This window comes from Amblyomma americanum, chromosome 4, assembly GCF_052857255.1.
Source record: "Amblyomma americanum isolate KBUSLIRL-KWMA chromosome 4, ASM5285725v1, whole genome shotgun sequence".
In the NCBI taxonomy this organism is placed as follows: Eukaryota; Metazoa; Arthropoda; class Arachnida; order Ixodida; family Ixodidae; genus Amblyomma; species Amblyomma americanum.
The window spans coordinates 113726789-113745077 of NC_135500.1; positions in this window are offsets into that span (position 1 = coordinate 113726789).

Here is an 18289-nt window from a genome sequence, read left to right on the forward strand (position 1 = left end):
GATGAAGTTGGAGAGACTGTTTTCGAGCTCTGTTTTCCACCCCTTGGTCGATGAGTTCACTGAGTGTATGGACTTGGGAGAACTCCTGTAGCACAGGTATCGGTGTTAAACGAGGCAGATATGTTGTGACGCGCATAGCCTCACGATTGATAGCTTCAAGGGAGTCCCACTGTCTGCGGGTGAGACGTTGAAATTGTGCCTGATATACTATCCGTGGCTGAAGGATAGAGCGCACAAGCTGGCGGGCCGTATGAGCACGTGCGCCACCAGAGCGCATAGCTATGCGACGAATCAGACCTAGAGTAGCGTGAGCCGATTTACGGGTGGCTGTCAGCCACGGGGTGCCATTCCCAGATGTATGAAGGAGAAGGCCAAGAATGCGAACAGTTTCTACCTGAGAAATCGAAGAATTATCTATCGTAAAATTTAAAGGGGGCGCTTTCCCTAAGCCGGGTTTATTTCCAATGCGAATGAAACATGATTTAGTAGGAGAGAGTGTTAGACCCAGAGGTGGGAGGCGAGATGTCAATACATCCAGCGCGTGTTGAAGGACCGACTGATGAATAGGCGCATCTGGATGACAGCACCACAAGGTGATATCATCGGCATATGCAAGCACGCGGATAGAAGTGATGACCTCTAGGGCTCGAACAAGAGGAATTAAAGCCACATTAAATAATGTGGGGGCGAAAACGGAGCCCTGGGGAACTTTTCTATTGGAAGTGGAGTTACCAAAAGGCTTTCCGTGGACACGCACACTGAAGGTTCGATTTGCTAAAAATGCATTAATGGAGAGTAGAAACCGGTGAGGGAGACCAAGAGTTTGAAGGGAGGCAAGAATGGCAGATTGAAGGATGTAATCATATGCCATTGTTATGTCTGCAGCGATCACGGTTCGAACAAAGTGACTCTGCGGAGAGTGGTGAAGCATTTCAGCAGCCAGAGTAACGAGACCTTCCTCCGTTCCATTTGTGGACGGAGACCAATTTGGGTATCTGGATAACAATCATGGTATTCAAGCCACCACGACAAGCGTGCGGCTAGAATGTTTTCATAAATCTTGCAGATGGTAAGCGTGAGGGAAATTGGACGAAGGGCCGAGAGAGATACTGGAGGCTGACGTAACTTGGGTATTCGAACCACAATATAATGCTTCCACTCTCCGGGCATGACGCCAGAATGCCACACTTTGTTGAAAGTATCAAATAGGGTGTGCAAAGCCGTCCCTTCTAGGTTGCGTAATAAGGAGTTAGGTATGCCATCGTGCCCGGGAGTAGTGGTAGCTTTTAGGCGTTCAGTGAAGGCCAGCAGCACTGCCGTGGTTAGGTCAGAAGTAATCCAATCGGAGGGCTCTGTAAGCGATACGTCAGGAGGAGATGTAGAGGTGCAGTCATGGCGGCGAAAAAACTGACGGGACGCTTGTTGTGCAAATGTATTCTCATCCACATTCAGCGCGAGGCGGATGCTACCTGTGTAATCTGCAACCTGAGAAGGGCGCTCCATGGCATTAAACACTTTCCAAAGATGTCAATCGCCCTGAGTAGAGGACTGGCGGGCACACTATGTAGCTCAGCGTTGCCTGCCTAGCCGCTTTGCATAGCTCCGCGCACGTGCGGTAGCACGGTGAAGAGTGGGAAGAGCCGATGGGTCATCGGGGTGACGAGTAGCATAAAGATCCGCCTGGCGACGAAGAGCCCACATATTCAGGAAGTGTATGTCCGGGTTTGGGTCGTCTTCATTTACAGTAGTGGTAATAGTATGAGTCGCGAGAACAGCAGAGAGAGTAAGTCGACAGGGCTGTAGACGGGTTGAATGTAGATAAAGGATTGTCTGCGCGTACAGAGTCCCATGATGTTATGCGTACGCTGCGGCGTGTTTCCCGTAGACGTGTAGGAGTGAGGGAGATAAAAATAGGGCTGTGATCGCTACCCCAAGTATCTCAATCAACAGCCCAACGAGGGTTACCGGGGCCTAACCACCAAGTCAAATCGGGTGAATACGGGCCACCTCGTGGGCGGGTAGATATATTCGTGTGACTTAAAAGTTGAAAGAAATGATCTAAAAAGCTCCCTTGGATGTGTGCGCCCCTTGAGGAATCCGATGGGTAACCCCACGATGTGTGTGCGCCGTTGAAGTCACCACCAACTAGAATAGGGATACCCGAGTTGGTAGAACGTAGAAAACGAACCCATCCCAGATTGGGAGATGCGGAGCCAGGACGACTATAAAAAAAAAAAACTAGGACAAGGGGTGTGCGTGCAGGTTTAACAACAATGGCGACAACCTCTTGACGTGTGTTGCACCATCGTGTAAGGTCGAGCGGTGTGTGCGCAACTGAACTGTGAATATAAATTGCAGATTTACCTGGGCTGAGGGAGGAGGCGATGCAACGGCGATCAGGGATAGAGGGGGAATGGTTTGGTTTGGTTTATGGGGGTTTAACGTCCCAAAGCGACTAAGGCTATGAGAGACGCCGTAGTAAAGGGCTCCGGAAGTTTCGACCACCTGGGGTTCTTTAACGTGCACTGACATCGCACAGTACACGGGCCTCTAGAATTTCGCCTCCATCGAAATTCGACCGCCGCGGCCGGGATCGAACCCGCGTCTTTCGAGCCAGCAGCCGAGCGCCATAACCACTCAGCCACCGCGGCGGCCAGAGGGGGAATGATATGCGCAGAATACTGAAAGGCGTGGAAGTGAATTATGCTCTTGCAGTAGGAACGCCCATGCCTTCAGCTTTCCGCTGCGAAGGCGGATGTTCACTTCAGAGGCCTCATTAACGAAGCCTCGACAGTTCCATTGCGCCAGCATAGATGATGCGCTATTCATGACGAGGCTGAAGAACTTCCACGATGAGGGATGTCACCTGCTTCATCAGCGCTAATATCTTATCCACTGTAGGGGTAGTCACGGCTAACAGGTGGTCGGCACCTGATTGTGGCCCAGTGCTTACCCTAGGTGATTCCTCTGATGATTGCTCCCGAGTTACGAGAATTCTTCGAGAGGATTGAGAACGACGCTGTTCCCGTCGCTGGGTGAGTTCGTCTAGTCGGCGGCGAGCCTCCGCGATTGCATTGTCTAAAGCTGTGTCTTCATCTGTGGTATCCACATGTGATGGATGCACTGGTCGCTTTGATGCACGATTTGATCCTCGAATGTGAGCCGCAAGTGCATATGTACGCTGGCGAGGAGACGTATGGTGAGCAGTGGGATCAGATAAACGAAGTTCAGGGAAGTCGTTGTCGTCACATGCGAGTGTTGCAAAGCGATTACTTGTAGGAATATTCACTTTTGCAGGCGACTTGTGAAACTTCAGCGCTTGCTTCTTCTTTGGACAAGCGGGGGAGCGAATTTCATGGTCCGGCGATTTGCATAGGGCACAAAGAACTGTCGGTTCATCCATGTCGGCCACAGCTGCAGGATTAGGGCAGGTATTTTGCATATGTCCTTCTTTATGGCAGTGACAACAAAAAATACGACGAGGTTGGAAGGGCTGTGGTTTGACGATCGCACCGTAGTAGGTAAGGTACTTCGGGAGAGTCAACGGGCCTTGCAGGATGAGCAGGTATGAGCCCCGGCGACCCATAGGCCGTGCTTGCAGTACAACGTGAGTTGAGCAGCGAATATTTGCGCGCACCTCCTCGGGAGGGCTCGTGCTGTCGACATGATAAACCATGCAGCGGAGTGTGTCAGGACCAGATGCAAAATATTTTTGCACCGGGACATGCTTGCTGTCGTCCAGGGGGATCCGCGTAACTGCGCACATTTTCTGGGCATCCATCAAGGATGGCAGGCTTGCCGTGATGGTGTTCGATGGGCGATGGACGACAAACCCGCAGTAGTTAGAAGAGCCAAGAGCGTGGTCAACTGTGCCTTGGACATTCCGGGCAGGGATGGCAGTCATATCAAAGCGCAATGTAGGCTTGATGGTGACGCGGAACGAGTCCGCAGGAGGTGGAAGCGAGGCTTGACGCACGGGAGGAATCTGTGGAGGAGGCTCAGACGCTGCATGGTGACGGCCCTTGGTGGGAATACTGAACCGGCGCGACGGGCACAGTGTCTTGAGGGAGCGCCACAGGCACGGAGGCGGTGGTGCAATCCATGTCACAGGCCGAATTCGCAGCATCAGAAGACGGCGCAGGCTGGAGGCCCAGAGGCGCTGAAGATTGCGCGGACGTGGAGGCTGCGTCAGGTGGCAACACAGCGGGAACTCGCGTAGCTGTTGTCGAAAAACAAAATCCATGCAGGCGCGCAGCGCGGCCTCGCCGGTAGCGCCGAGGAAAGCCTAGCTGCTTGCGCCTAGGTGAGGGTTCCGGTTGGGTTTTTTCACCTCAGAATGAGCCCACCTTGCCGGCAATTTCTCCGCAGGGCCGTCTTCGGCATTCATTCTCACGGAGGGTACTGTCCCCCACGCCACAGGCGATAAAACAGGCGAAACAAAGCGAAAACACAGAGCTAGAAGCGGACACGTATCCACCCACTAGTTCTTCCACACACTATACGTGTTGCCTACCGTAATTTGTGCGCACTATGTAGCAGGTGCTCAACCGCATGAATGAATAGAGGGTGAGCAGACCCTGCGGAGCTTGGGCCCCTAAGCGGTGCCTCATAAGTGTTCCATCACAGAACTGAACAGGAAGCCCTGCGGGCTGGACATTATTTACTGAGGTTGCACGTGGTAGAAACAACGACAAATCCGAAGGGGAAAATAACAGCTCCGTCCCGTAAACACCACCATTGGCGCATGAATGATGAGGCTCAGTGAGGGATCTGACATCCGCCGGTGCCATCTTCTATATTCTGCAATAGCAAAGAAAGGAGAATACTTGGGAGAACGGCTAATTAAGGGCACAATCAAACGCGCCCGGCGCCGTTCCTTCACGGGTGCAATGGATCAGCGCTGTGCCATTGAACGCGCAAGACAGCGGCTCTAATCCTCTTTCTGCTACTATATGTTCACTATATAATGTTTTTATTTCAAACGCTATTAACAGTACACAAATCATTTATCATTTTCCTCAGGGCGTGTGTCGCCTCTTAGGTTGCATTCTGAAACATTTCTAAGCCAATATCACCGTTTAAACTCAAAAATTCAAACCAGCCATTACCAGCACTCAAGTAATTTACCATCACGTTCGGAATGTCCGCTTCCTCTTATGCTGCATTTCGAGCAAAAATCGAAGTTATTGCGGCGGAACCGGAAGTTGGCACTCTGCATCATGGTACATGCGCAGATAAGTAAGGCTCAAGCTCTACTCTTTTGGGTCCAAAATCTGCCACCTACTGCGGCAAGAAGTACACTAATACAGTGTATAATTTACACAGGAAAATTTTTACATTAAATTGTCCTATTTTGAAACAATCTCGTGTGTTTCACTCCGCTTTCCACAGGCGAATTTCTCCGCTTTGGTGCATAGTAGATGAGAAACCATGCGTGAAGAGGAAGAAGACTGCACGCCCTTGAAAGCGTGTGCCACCGCTTAGTCGCCTCGGGAGCAGATTATTCTAGGGGGATAAGGCGCTGCACGTCAGTCACCAGAGCCCCGCTCCCTATGCCCAAGAAAGGGAAGAGCAAGCGTCGAGAGAGCAGAGCCAAGTCTCAGACTAGTAACGCCGGCGACCGCACGGCGCTCCTCCAGCAAGAGCCCCTAACCGGAACCGAGCAGGCACCGGGTGGCCAAGAGGTCGCCCCATCGACGGGGACACACGATGTCCAACCGGAGACTTCGCACGACTCGAAGAGGGTCTCGATAGACGAGATTGCGATCGCGAGACGCGCGTCCCGAGCAGCCAAAGGAGAGGCGTCACGCGACGACGACGGACAGTCTGGTTCGGAAGGAGAGTACCGGCGTAGGAGGCGCCATAGACGCAAGCAGCAACGCCCCGGGAAAAAATCCATCGCAGCTGCCGACGCTGATGACTCGGACGACGCCTCGGACGAGGACAGGGACAGTGAGGACGACGACGAGGTCCAAAGCACCCGCAGCAAGGGGAAGGGGTCCTTGCGTCCGTATCCTGTACAAAGACGCGACCGCTCGAGATTAGTGGACGCGGCGACCAACACTCCGCCTTCGTCCGATCTTGCTCTCGCTGGGCCGAAAACCAGCGCGAGAAGCGAGAGAACTAGCTCAAAGTCCACTCAAACGGGAGACATCATTTTAACGCCTCGAGTGGCAAAAGCCTCTTCCTCACAGCCCTCCCGGAACACTCCTGAGAAAGCGTGGACTGTGAGAGATGGGGACCCCGCAGCAGAAATGGCGAAGCCACGGATAGCCAAGTCAAACACTACCATCGTCACCACGGAGCTTCGGGCGCCGCAGGGCACATTTTCGAAATGTCGATATGAACGAACCATTTCAGCCGAAGGCGACATCGAGGGAGAAGAGGCGTCGTTCAGCAGCGATGTTTCCAGCGAAGATTTCATTACTTTGACGTGTCCTTCGAATAGTGTTGTGAGACATTCCCGTAAAGCTAACGCACCGGCCTATTTTCGGGAAATTTCCGACCCCCAAAGAGACCTTTCACGGAATGCTGCGCGGACCAAAAGAAGCATACCGGGTCTGGCTGAAGATGTGGCCAGCGGTCCCTCTAAGTGGCAAGAGACAAGCAAAAAAGACGAGTACTTAACGAGTAGTGCCGACAAATTTCCTCGGGCCTGGAACGAAGACGAATCTGCCGACATTGAAGAGTACTACGCAGAAGTCGATGAAGAACTCGTCGAAACGAGCAGCAACCTTGACTTGGAACAAGAGCCGCCAGAACTAATAGCACGTGATGGCATGACGCTGGAACGTTACAACTGCTCCGATGACCTTCCGCGCTCTCAAGAAAGACCAGTTGAGTCAAACGGTTTTGCCCCTGATGGACCGACAGTTCGCTCTAGTAACCCTTGCCTTCCAACACCTCCAGACGTTGGCGTAGATGCCGCAGCACCTGCAAGGTCACTGCAGTGCGACCAACGTGGCGCCCAAAACTTATCCATTTCAACTTCGAACCTCCATAGTCAACCTGTCATGACAGGCGAGCCGTGCGCGTTTCACAAGGCCGTCCTTCAGGGTTCTCTAATGGGCCCGCTGATCATACACCCCTTAAAACGCCTCCCGACAGTTGTTCACTCCACCAGCGGAATACCGGGAGTTTGTCAAAGCTGGCTGCACTACAGCGATCCATTACAGCTTCAACAGCAATCAATGGACAGGTCGCACGTTATGCATGGCAGCCACAGCTGCGTAAGCTGCGGGCCTTGCCTGGAATGCCACGGTCACCACTGCCATCCGACATCGTCTCGAGCCAGCCTGCATACCCGTGCCTCCGCAGAGAAAGACATAAAGGACAAGAAAGAACGCCGCAAAGAGACCAAGCACAAGCGACAGCCTCACCGCAGCGACTCTCCTTTTGGATCTTCGCTTCGCCAAGGATCCTCTGGGACATCACGCAGCCAAAAACGGAGTGCACCACCTCACAAAGCTGTCGCCAAGGGACAGCGCAAAGCCCCGCGGGAACCATCATCGGCGCTCCAAGGACAGAAGAGTGGAAGGAAAGCAACGTCGCCATCTCGGAAGTCGGCGGCAACACACTCTGTGGGCAGCCAAACCTCCCGAGAGAGCCACGCAAGCAGGAACGGTGTGCGGTCGGCTCCCAAGAAAGCATCGGGAAAAGGGAAGCTAGCTGCCGCAAGGAGCCACGAAAGCTCTGCCACTTCTTCGAGCTTGCGCCACCGCAAACCGGTCGGTAAATCAGCCCAACCGGAAGCCGGGACCTCAGCTGACGTGTGCGGTCCAGATCGAGGCCGTGCTGGCAGCGAAGAGCGGTGAAATGCCCTGCTACTCTCAGCCGTGACGCTATATATAGGCTCTGTCACACGGTTACTGACTTAAGTTTTACGTATTTCGGGCTGAATGCCCTGTGCTCCTTGGTCAATTTTGAATAGTCTTTTCTAAAGTAACGCAGCCCGCTTGCTCGATCTTCTCACGGTTGCCGGTGCTCAGGGCAAACAAAACCACTAAATTGGTTAGTTTGATACAGTTTAACTTATATACAGGCGCAAGGAGACATAACGTGCCTTTTCAACCTGCACATCGCCTTGGGGAATTTCTATAGTCAGTTGACGGGATTGGGCGACGCGGAATTTGCGTCCTGTACGCCCCGTTTTAAGCAATTTCATGTTTACGGTTCGAACTGTTGCTGAGTGCACTGTGGCATCTTTGTTAACTACGATTTTTGCGACGGAAGTTTTAAACCTTCCCTGTTAATGCTTTGAGGCGAGAAAACCGGTTCAGTTTCGTCTCCTGTTTACTGCTTCCACAAGCGGTGACAAGAGACAATGGATTCGCAAGGCAATGGGCTTCGACTACAAGCGCCGAAGCTCCGAAAATTGCGGATATTCAGTTAAGTGCCACACATATAGCATAACTTATTCCACACGAGTCGTATCTCTGCTATAATCTGCTGCGTGTTTGAAGATATGTACGACGTATAGTGCGTACGAGTGCTTTAAAGTGCAAGGTACTATGAATAAATAAAAATATATACTAGCGAATTTAATAGTGACATCTACTTATGAGGTCCGACCACCGGTCTTGCAACCATGGCAAATGAGTGCACTAGTTTATTCACATCTGATCATTGGTTCACGCGCCTCAATCACACAACGCAACAGCGTGGAGAGTTTTTAAGACCGCCTTTCAGCACAACGCGATAATCGCCTTCATACGGCAAATACGTCACACACACAAAAAAAAAACATTCACATCGCCCTTCCTAGCGCGGAAACCTCATCGCAACAAGGTAAGCTCAAAGCCTTTATTCTCAACTTCAAGACCGGTACCGCATTCTACATACCCGAGAATTCTGCACAATCTCCACCACCAGCACCGCATTCACCGAACATTATGCGCAGATTCATGTCGCTGGTGTGGTGGGATTTCTACATTTACACACACTGCATGGACACGCACAGCTAAAGCACTGGGAGGTGAGGCTGGCCAGAGGCACCATGGGAGACCATGAAGGAGGACACCAACCAAACATGTCAGCCTCGCCAACGCACGCACATTTTTTTTTTTCCGCGGAGCAGTAATGTCGGAAAGGACAGGGCGAGACGTACCCAGGATATGCAGAAAAGTTTGCTAGGCACCGAAGCCGATAAGGGGCCACGGTGAAAGAGCGCTCGGCGGGGACCACGTCGCGAGTGCCCGTTTTGATTCGCAATCCCGGAATGCGTTGGAGGCGCCAAGGGCAGACGAGGTGCGGCGGGCGCTTCCGTCAGACCCCGACTAAAGTCGCATGCAACTCAAGAACGCAGCGGCTTTCCGCGTCAAAGGACCCCCTCCAGCCAATGGCGTCGGCCGATTCTCATGACCCTGATAGCATGGCAATGCAGGGAGTGGCAGATGAAAGGGGATAGTCCCCTCCCTGCACTGCACGCTAGCAGGCTCATGAGAATCGGCCGACGCCATTGACTGGAGGGGGGGGGGGGGGGGGGTCCTCTGAAGGGGAAAAGCCGCTGCATTCTTGAGTTGTATCCGACTATAGGTGATTTTAATCATCCAACAGCTGCCCTAAATACCTCATTTCGTGCATTCAATTGTGGCTGGTAAGCGAATGTGCGATGCTTTCACCAGTCTTTATGAGGAGCCATGCAACGAAACCATCATGTTGGCCAAAAATTCCACACCTCCCCCTCTGCGCCATCCCACTATACAAAACCAATACGGGGGGCACCTAAGCAATTCTTAGGATGTGTAAATGCGAGAGTAGGTGTAACTCGCTCCCTGGGGTCAGTGGACACCTCAATCGCGTTTAAGGTACGTGGCGGTGGGGACGCCGACGGCCTCTTGCTCCTGGAGGGGTGGTGACGTCATTTGCGTGCCGCGTTTCGGCCATGCGTTTCTGATGACGGCGGTGTTTTCGCGTAATGGGCCTAGTAATGCTCGCGCTTTAATATCCTGGCGCCGTTCCTGGCCGCATATGAGCACGCTGGTCTGCCAATAAGCCATTTGATAACTTGATAAAGACTCCCTCAACTGATTCAATGGCAAATTATCTCAGCTTCTCTCCTGTTCTTTTCATAGCGCAGGCGCCGGTGCTAGTGACTGCTTCATTTTTTGTCGATGACTGCAGACGGCGTGCTCGGAGTTGCGTCAGAGTCCTTCGATCGCCACTTGACACGCAACCGCTCTGGCCATGGCCGCGATCTGGTCAGCACAAATAATCCTGTGCTTTTGTTTTCCGCCGCTGTCATTGATCTCGACTTCGTAAAACCAGCGGCGCGTCGATACCAAACACTTTGGCAACTGAAGTCAAATCACGCGTCCGCGTGAGTCGTAAAAACCTAGATTAAACTGCACACGACCCCCTAGAAGCAAAGCACGATCGCAGCAGACCATACCTTCAGCTTTGGAGAATGAGGGGACCATTCAGAGACTCCATAACTTTTTTTTTTTGAGTGGGGCGACAAGGCTTCGCATCTTTTGTTATTTATTTATTGCAAGTTTCATCTACATATTAAATTTTATATTTATTGTTTATGTTTTTATTATTTTGAACTATTCAAAGGTGTGCTTCTTAATGCGTAAAAACGAATCGAAATGAGCAGATTTATAAAGATATATACAAACGAGCAATCATCGGCTGCACTGAAAAAGCTTGCGCATAGTCTGTTTCAATTCCCCTATAATCATGCTTATGAACAGAGGTCAGACAGTCAACTTCTGTTAGGAGATGATTTGTTTAGGTTACTTAAACGAATGCTTCACAACTGGATACGAAGCCAACTATAGCTGAGCTCCACCGCACTTGATACCAATAACGTTCTAGAATTGAGGCGTTTGTTAGAAGTTTGATCTTAGTTCAGGGAGTAGAGACTATAGGGGTCGCTGGCCCGTATAATGATATGTTGAGGGTGGTGGGGGGGGGGGGTAGACAGCCCCTCTCTCCCACTGTTTCGGGTCCCTGGCACCATTCTAACCATCACTCGAGTTGCAGTGGAGGAGGGTGAGTCGGAACCAAATTTTGTCGCGCCGAAGCAGAATAATCGTCCGGAGAAACGCTCGACGCCTGCCCCACCTTTGACGCGTGGAAAGTTGTACGCTGTGCGCGACAGAGCCGGTACGTTATGCGCGGTTTTTCACTTGGCCACATTGAATGGTTACAGAACTGTTGCACAGCGTAATAAATCGATACGTGCTCAGCGCGCAATGGCCATTCAAGTAAGTTCACTTGAGGTTCTTTATCGTGAGAAAACTGTATTCCTTACAAGACCATATATTCAGATTCAGATTCAGATTCAGATTTATTTCAACAACACTTGGTTGCCGAGGAGGCGAACAAAAAGGCAATCAGAAGTTGCCTGACGAAGCGTCCGCCCCCTTTACACTCTACCACTGAGCAGTGGGCAGGTTTAACCAAAGAAAAACAGATCATAACACCAAAGAGACCTTGCATATTGTCACGAGGTGGTGACGGGAACTCCGCCGGGGTCACGTAGCACCGACTGGGGTCCGGTCTTGAGGAAGGCACAGAGCAGCTCGTAAGAGAATACTTTAATAGGCTGGCTTACGCCCACTAAGAACAGCTCTGAAAACTCAGCGGCGGCGATAGCAGCGAACGTGCTCGGCGGTCGTCGACTAACAGAATGCCCGCCGCTCTTAGCCGTGCTCGATTTTAAAGGCGGCAAGGAAAGTTCCAGAACATAGTAGGCACACTTGCGCGAGGCTAGGAAAAATCGAGATAACTCTGGTCGCGTCTCGCGTCCCAGAAAATTGATAATGCGGCGTGCCTGCCGCGATAAGAAGATCCCCCAAGCGAAGCAGCGCCGGGGGGTGACTGAGCCAAAAGTTCGCCCCGCGAGCGAGAGCAGCAGGTTCCAGACAAAAAGCAAACTTCGCGGCATTACTCCCCCCTTAAAGAAGCATCGACCCGATGCTTAAAAACAGGGATAACGGACATAAAGATACAGAGCATACAAAATAAATACTCATAATGTAAGCACAAAGAGTCATTAGCGCGAATAGTAAGGCTTCAGACGGGCGACGTGGACAACTTCTGAGCGTGTGCGGCGTCTCAGGGATGCTGTAACTCCGTCAGGGACGAGTTCATAGTCCAGATTACCCAGTCTGCGAAGAATCCTGTACGGGCCGAAATAGCGGCGCAGAAGTTTTTCACTCAGTCCGCGGCGGCGAATCGGCGTCCAAACCCAAACTCTATCGCCTGGCTTGTATTGCACTGCGCGTCTTCGAAGATTGTAGCGTCGGGCGTCGGTGCGCTGCTGGTCTTGTATTCTCTCACGGGCAAGTCGTCGAGCTTGTTCTGCGCGCTGCAGGTAGGCGGCGACGTCGAGGTTACTTTCGTCGGTAACGTCGGGCAGCATGGCGTCGAGTGTGGTCGTGGCCTCCCTCCCGTGGACGAGACTAAATGGTGTCATTTGGGTGGTCTCTTGCACAGCGGTGTTGTAGGCGAACACCACATAGGGAAGAATGACGTCCCATGTCTTGTGTTCTGCGTCTACGTACATAGAAAGCATATCGGCGATGGTCTTGTTGAGGCGTTCTGTAAGCCCGTTTGTCTGCGGATGGTACGCAGTTGTTCTCCGGTGACTTGTGTGGCTGTGCTGCAGAATGGCCTGGGTTAGCTCCGCCGTGAACGCTGTCCCCCTGTCTGTTATCAGTGGGGGGGAAATCCGACTGTGCGGCCTGCCCGTGGCCCCCCCCCTGCCACCGGATACGGGCCGGTGTAGTTTCGGCTACTAGGCTTTGTTCCGGTGCAACGCACAGCGGTGGGGATGGGCTGGCCGGGGCCCGTCCTCTGGGGATGCAAAACCCCATGGGAGTGGCAGCGACTCCCAAGCGACTGAGTGGGCCAGTCGCGCACGTGAGGTCCGATGCCTGTGCGGAGGCAGGCCTGGTTTCACAATCAGGTTGGACTCACGGAATTGGACTCAAAAACTGCTCGAAAATCAAAAAGCCTCTGCACGCGGGGGCGTGCGTGGCTACCGGCTGGCGCGTCGGTTTCTGGCCACGGAGAGGCCAGGTCCGCGCGGGGGCTTCCAGCAGAAGGGCTCCTTGGGAGCGATGTCCTCGGGGAAGCAGCCAGGGATGGCTGACCGCGGGGCCGTGAGGCTAGAGCGCGGGACGCCGAGGTAAGGGGGACCTTAGTAGGACCGATGCAAAAACCGTCGATGTTGCGGAGTAGCGGTGGAGTAGGCCCGGGTTATCTCACCCTCGGCCAGGTTCTTGGTTTGTGGCCCGGTCAGCCCGGCCCTGAACACTCCCTCCTCAGTAGGTGTGGAGCAAGCCAGGGGAGGAAATAAGTGCATGGTTGGTTGGTTGGAAGCACAGGTGGGTCCCTGGGATCCACCACACATACTTCCGGAGTCTGAAAAGCCGCGAAAAACACTCGACGGTTAGTAGCTGGGAGCGTAATGCAAGTCCGAACCGGACCCCTGAAAGTCGTGGAGGAGCCCGAGGCAGCTGCCCCGGGTTAGGATTCCCTGTCTCCGAGTCGGAGCTATTGCGTCGTTGGGTGGTCGGGCATCCCGTGAGTGGAGCCGCACCATTGGAGAACATCGACGCCCTCCCTGTCCTGGCCAGACAGGAGTCGAGCGATGATAAAATGAGGGTCAATATCTCGCTGTCCCCATTCCCATCACATTACCCATAACCCTTCCCTCAGTCCCATTCCCACAACCTATGTCCCACCCCCTCCGCTACGTCCCAGGGGAGATCAGGGGAGTCTCCCCGGGCCCGCTCCCCCGGCTGTGGGTCGCTTAGTAGCATTACCCCATTTTTTTATTTTCCCACCTTCGGGTGGCAAAAGTACAACATTGCCTTCGGGCCTTTTCATTTATATTACGATTGGGTTAAGCCTGTGATACTTTAGTGGTACAGGCAGGAGCTCATTGGTTTACGTTTTTTTATGGCAGCTCCACCATACTCTTTGTCTTTGTCTGTTATCAGTATTTCGGGGGCGCCGTGTCGTAAAAGAATGGATTCGACGAAGAATTTGGCGACTTCTGCTGCTGTGCCGTTCGGGAGGGCCTTTGCTTCGGCGTACCTGGTGAGATAATCGGTCGCCACAATAATCCACTTGTTGCCCGTCGTTGATGTTGGGAAGGGGCCAAGTAGGTCCATACCGACCTCCTGAAAAGGTCTTGATGGCGGTCGAATCGGCTGCAGGAACCCTGCTGGTCTTTTCGGTGGCGTTTTCCGGCGTTGGCATTCACGACAACTCTTAACGTAGTGCGCGACGTCGGAGGATAGACGAGGCCAGTAATATCTCTCTTGGATTCGGCGGAGGGTGCGAGTAAACCCGAGGTGGCCAGCCATTGGTTCGTCATGCGAAGCCTGCAGAATTTCCTCCCGAAGGCTCTTCGGGACGACGAGAAGGTAGGCGGCCTTGTTCGGTGAGAAATTCTTCTTCACGACGATTCCCTGTTGCAGACAGTAGGACGATAGTCCACGCCTGAAGAGGGCAGGAGGTGAAGGAGACTTCCCCTCAAGATACTCGTACAGGCGCTGTAGGTCAGGATCAGATTGCTGCTGTCGTGCGAAGTCGCTGGAACTTAGCAGTCCAAGGAAAGCGTCGTCGTCATCGTCTTTTGGCGGCGTGTCGACAGGGGCTCGTGACAGGCAGTCAGCGTCGGAGTGCTTTCGCCCAGACTTGTAGACCACCGTGACGTCGAATTCTTGGAGGCGCAAGCTCCATCGAGCAAGACGGCCAGAGGGGTCCTTCAAGTTAGCCAGCCAGCACAATGCATGGTGGTCGCTCACAACCTTGAACGGGCGTCCATACAAGTAGGGACGGAACTTCGATGTAGCCCAGACAAAAAGCAAGCTTCGCGGCATTATTATTTTTTTTGGGGGGTGGGTGAAGCGGGTGAATGTTTATTCGTTCTCCTCCGAGCGGAGCCTTGCGTTTGCGTTGGTCACTCTGATGGAGAGCTGCTGTGCCCGTTCGACGAGAGTCTTGCGCTTCTTGGAGGACACGCCATGTGCAATCTCTGCACAGTACCAAAAGTTCGCCCCGCGAGCGAGAGCAGCAGGTTCCAGACAAAAAGCAAGCTTCGCGGCAATATAAACATTATACACGAAAACATCAAAAAAGAAAAAAAAGAAAAAAAAACAGCACATATTCATTCAAGGTACACAATTAAGAAATGCTGTAAAAAGTATATTCGCGAGTCAACATTGTTGCACAGAATTGCACATAAAATACATATATCGGTGTGACTGAACATAACAAAAGGCAAGAAGAGCTTAACTAGGCCGGCCAAAGTAAGGTTTTCTTTTCTAATAAAAACATGGATTTTTCTTTTTTTTTAAATATAAGGCAGATATGTGGCCATTGCTATGTCACAAAAAGAAATGGGTTAACTTTTTGCTAAATGCTTTCGTGGAACGACTGTAAAGACCATATATGAAATATGTGGTCATCTTTATGGGAGCTTCCAATGGAAATACTCTTGAACCTCGTTAAAACGAAGTCAAAGGGGCCCCGCGATCTTTTCGTTGTAGCCGTTGCTTCGTTATAGCCATACATGGTCTTGGCTGGAACTGTCGCACGCAGACAGGCTTGGTTGCACCACGCATGCAGACCAAGGACAACCTAACTAGCGTTTAGTATGCCGCCGATGTGCGGGACGAGAGCGTTCAGCACACCGTTGCTTTTTTTTTTTTTTCGCCGGTCACATTCCTTATCCTGCAGCGCCTAGAAAATGAGTCTGGGAGAAATAATGCCGTAGATGACAGTGGAGGCCTAACCAGACAAGCCCTGACTTTAAGCACTGATGCCAATATACGGGCTACTCCGAATGAAGGCAGTGTGCGACGATTTTGGCGAGAGTCGCCGTTTGAGCTGGCTTCTCCGCATGACGCACGAGCAAGCTAGCCACACCCTAGGCGACGGCGTTAGTGACTGCTTTCTTGTGGACAACGGTTGTAGAAGCGTGCTCAGAACTGCGTCCAAATGTTTCCCTGTGTCACATTTATTCGCATCCGATGTGACTGTTTTTTATTATGATCGCATTGTGCATGGGCACCGGACTGCTGCCTTGCGCTCTCGTTTTATTATCCTGCCACTTCTCAGCCAGGACTGTGAGGCTAACGGAACGCCGCTGTTCTTAAAACGCACTGTAAAACATTGCGATCACACCACGAAAATAGAAACTATTCTGCACACCGTATACCCGAGAATCACTGCGTGTGGCTGGTTTCTAATCGTTCGAAAGGTGACGCGCTCGCTTAGATAAATAGATGAATAATTAATTCATAAATAACTAGATCAGGGCATTTATTTTGTAAAAATTGTACCGGCAGTGTTATTCTGTGTGCACCGACGAAGCATCAATTTTTTTTTTCATATTAATTCGAGATGCTCGAGTGCCAAATTGGAAACGTTTCAAAACAATAGCCTCTATAGTTAAGTCCACCTTTAGAAAGTGTCGAGGAAAAGTTGATGATGATGCAACGCCACGATATATCTTGCACGTCCGCCAAATCACATTACCAGGGGTAATTAAAACTTTCGTGGTTGAATGAGATGGAAAGTTGGGCTGATTGGAGGCTGTTCATGATGAAAAAACGTGGGCGCAAACTAAAATGGGCACAAAGAAAAGGAAAACACAAAACACGCACTTTTTCTTTGTGGCTTGTTTAGTTTTCACTCACGTTTTTCCATTTTTCGTAGTTGGTTACCTGATTACTCATAGAAAGGAATAAAGCAAGCCAAATACTATTTTTAAGTTATTCACACTCGCGGAGAAACCTGCACAATTAAATCGGTCCCTCATCCCGTCATTTCATTTAATTCCGCGCCGTCTGTAACTAATCGCGTAATTGGCTAATTAAATTAACGGGGCAATTATTTAACGAATTTATAAATCATTTATACAAGTTAGTGGGTTCAATATGTTCGAGGACACCACGGGCGCAGAATTTTATCTCGACATTACATCTGTACTGTAGTGTGCTAGATTCGTTTCTTCGACTGTTGTTTTCTTGCTGTTACTGACCGGCAAGAAATCCTACTAAAGCGCTTCAGAGGTAGCCAGTTATCGGTGCGAAAGGGAAAACACTGCCTCCCTCTCATTTAATTTTAGTGCGAAAGCAATATATAATTTCAGACGCACCAATCCCGAGAGAGAATCTTGTCTGGTGGCCTTGTGACGTCATCGCAACCTGCCCACCGGATTGTGAGCTTAAATTAACGATTGGACTGGAGAGGTTGCCCGGGAAGAACAACATAGGGGTCACACAACCCCTACCGGTGACTGTGATAGAAGCAGCCGCCTGGCAACATAGTAGCGCATCGCTTATAACCGCTGCGCCACTGTGCCAGCAGTGCTATGAGGACTCGTCGCCATCTATAAATGCTAGGTACAGAGAATGACAAGTTCTGCATAAATGAACATTAACGCACTAAAGCCCTTAAGACGGAGATTAGGTATACCACTTTTGTTCTTAGGCACTTCTCGCGCGACCACTTTGACGGAATAAAATACGTTGACGATCAGTGCGTTTGAACTCATTTTGAAGACAGTGTGCAATATTCTCGGCGCCAAAGAGCATAACTGCATAAATAGCATAATTGGATTAGAGTACTGAGTTGCAACTGCGCCGTTCGAATGCTACCATTATTAATTGCAATGCTTCCATATGCCATGTACTCGTACAGCACGTGCTGGCGTTGCGCTCCGTGTAATGCTCTGAGGAGTTACAATACCAAGTTAAGTAACGCGACATTCGCGACCGTCCCGGAACACTCCAGTTAGGCGAGCTGCATTCTTTTTACGCCATGCTTGTGCAAATTAGAGGTTAAATAGCCGGACTATATGCAGCATCGTTGCAGAGAAACAAGCGTTGTCAGGGAAACATATGCAGTGATATTCAGCTCTTAAAACATACTATGGGCATCGCGAAATAGCGCGCATCGACAGGCGTGTTCATCAATCTTAGTGCTTCGTTTACAACGCGAGCACTCTTAATTGGATACAGCAGGAAAACGTTTCCTAACCCAGGAAGCAATATTAACAAAATCAGTAGAACACGCCAGCTTATCGTCGGTTGCAGCCAGTCTCATCATAATATAAGGCGCATGAGCCGGGAAATTTGGGCTCCTACAAAAGGTTTTTAACAACGAGATATGACTTAAATACGATTTTTTTTTTTCAAACGTAGATTCGCGCAAGCACCTGTCAAACACATGCGATGCGCTTGTGCTGGCTAGCACCACAAGCTTTCCACCCCTCGCATCAATGCCGCCGCCAGCTACCCCCGTAACCTCCCCTTGGTGG